The sequence below is a fragment of the Stomoxys calcitrans genome, chromosome 3 (genome assembly GCF_963082655.1).
Source record: "Stomoxys calcitrans chromosome 3, idStoCalc2.1, whole genome shotgun sequence".
Taxonomy (NCBI): Eukaryota; Metazoa; Arthropoda; class Insecta; order Diptera; family Muscidae; genus Stomoxys; species Stomoxys calcitrans.
The window spans coordinates 92,487,589-92,489,997 of NC_081554.1; the positions used below are offsets into that span (position 1 = coordinate 92,487,589).

General features: G+C 38.6%; 1 long non-coding RNA gene across 1 annotated transcript; it reads right to left on the bottom strand.

Moving 5' to 3' along the window:
* Positions 1–1,804: 1,804 nt before the first annotated feature.
* Positions 1,805–2,347, bottom strand: LOC131995668 (uncharacterized). The gene is made up of 2 exons (XR_009397537.1): positions 2,270–2,347; positions 1,805–2,127 (listed from the first exon to the last, which is right to left on the bottom strand). It is a non-coding gene; the product is annotated as an uncharacterized LOC131995668 (long non-coding RNA).
* Between the last annotated feature and the right edge of the window lie 62 nt (positions 2,348–2,409).

Genomic DNA, 2,409 nt, shown 5'->3' on the forward strand with positions numbered 1-2,409 from the left:
TTAAAAAATAAGTCAAATAGGTTGATTAACCCATTATGACAATATGGGACTTAAATGAAAGGTAATTGAAAGTAGAAAACGAATTTGGTATCCAATTTTGGGACCAAGTGTTTGGGGGACGCCCTAAAGCACCCCCTAAACTGAACTTCATTTCCGATTATGGCAATATGGAGCTCAAATCAACGGTATTTGGGAATAAATATCGAATTTGGTATCTATTTTCAGGGCAAAGTGCTGGTGGCCGCCCCAGCCCCAAAACACCCTCCAAGCTCTTATAAAATGTATTTGAAAGTAGAGCTCGAAGCGTATATTTGCATTATGGGCCAAGTGTGTCTCTAAACCGGATATTTATCAATACGATAATATAGAACTCAAAAGAAAGGTATTTGGAAGTGGAGTAAAAATTTACCCAGGAACTGGGAAGGAGGACCATTCTCACACATCAATGAAAGCTTTCCGATACAAGTTTAATCTTAATGTTAAGGGACTTTTTTTTATAGCCGAGTCCGAATGGCCACCACTTTGGGGAGAATTTTTTACATGACCATGTATGGCAAATGTTGCCAACATTAAGAGGGTATAACCACCGCTTTAAATGTTGTTCCATGTTATCGATAGGATTTGACCGCAGGCGTTCAGCGTTATAGGCGGACAAAGGCGACAGCGGCACGAATTCGATATACATATTCAGGGCGAAGTGTCCCAAACCTAAAAAGATATTAGGGAGTTAAAGAAGGCGCAGCGGAGCGGGCCCGGTTTGGGTAGTCTTAAATAAAAACTCATCAAAATATGATACAGATATATGAGGTTATGAAAAAGTCATCACCCTAGTGGGTATATGAGATTAATTAACGTATTGTTTCTTGTTCACAGTTTAAAACAAGTAAAAGCGTGGTAAGTTCGGCCGGGCCGAATCTTATATACCCTCCACCATGGATCGCATTTGTCGAGTTCTTTTCCCGGCATCTCTTCTTAGGCAAAAAAAGGATATAAGAAAAGATTTGCTCTGCTATTAGAGCGATATCAAGATATGGTCCAGTTTGGACCACAATTAAATTATATGTTGGAGACCTGTGTAAAATGTCAGCCAATTCGAATAAGAATTGCGCCCTTTGTGGGCTCAAGAAGTAAAATAGAGAGATCGATTTATATGGGAGCTGTATCGGCCTATAGACCGATTCAGACCATAATAAACAGGTATGTTAATGGTCATGAGAGAATCCGTCGTACAAAATTTCAGGCAAATGGGATAATAATTGCGACCTCTAGAGGCTCAAGAAGTCAAGACCCAAGATCGGTTTATATGGCAGCTATATCAAAACATGGGCCATATCGGTACACTAATAAGAAGTATTTGTGCAAAATTTCAAGCGGCTAGCTTTACTCCTTCGGAAGTTAGCGTGCTTTCGACAGACAGACGGACGGACAGACATGGCTAGATCGACATAAAATTTCACGACTATCAAGAATATATATACTTTATGGGGTCTCAGACGAATATTTCGAGTAGTTACAATCAGAATGACGAAATTAGTATACCCCCCATCTTATGGTGGAGGGTATAAAAATCTTGGCTCATCACTTATGTTTTCGACCCGCCCCAATGCATAAGCACACATTGTTTTCGCCATGCGTTGTTAGGAATGGCTTTTAAAATCAATTCTTAAAATTATTAAAACGAGTAAGTACGGCGGCTGTGTGACCGAACCTAAACAATTTTTTAAAAACCATAGGTTTTACCCATATTTACTTACTGCCTTGAACTCAGTTTTTCAAATTTATGAATGATTCATCATAAGTTAAATATTTTCTTATAAATATTTGTATTTCTAACACATGCTAATTTTTGTTGTTTTTTATTCTTGTTTCAGAAGATCCAACAGAAATATGCAAATTAAACCAGTCAGCTGTGGTGGCCTGAAGCTCCGAGAAAGAGAGGCGCTTTGAGAGGGAGCCAGCAGCAGATAGCAAGTCCAACGAGACGACAACCACAGCAAAAATCATCCAAACTAAAAACCTATGAGACTGAGCATGCGCAGCTTTTTCAACTAGATCCACCACAAACACATAGCAACCAACCAACCAACCAAACAAACAACAAACACCGCATTCATCTAGAAGTAATCTCTAGAAGAAATTTTGAAAACAGAAACTTATATACAACCCGAAAAAAATGTACAAAGCTTAGACAAAAAAGAAAAAAAAAACAAACAAACAAAAGGTAACAACACATTTTTTTTATAGAAAAAGAGAAAAATAAAAGACTAACACATAGACCGAAAACCATCGTCAACGATAATTGCCAAGAAGAGGAAGCCAACAAGCCTGCCAGTCAGCAAACCAACCAGCCAGCCATCCGATGACAGCAACGACAAAAGTCCGAACAACCGAAGTAACTAGTCATTCAAA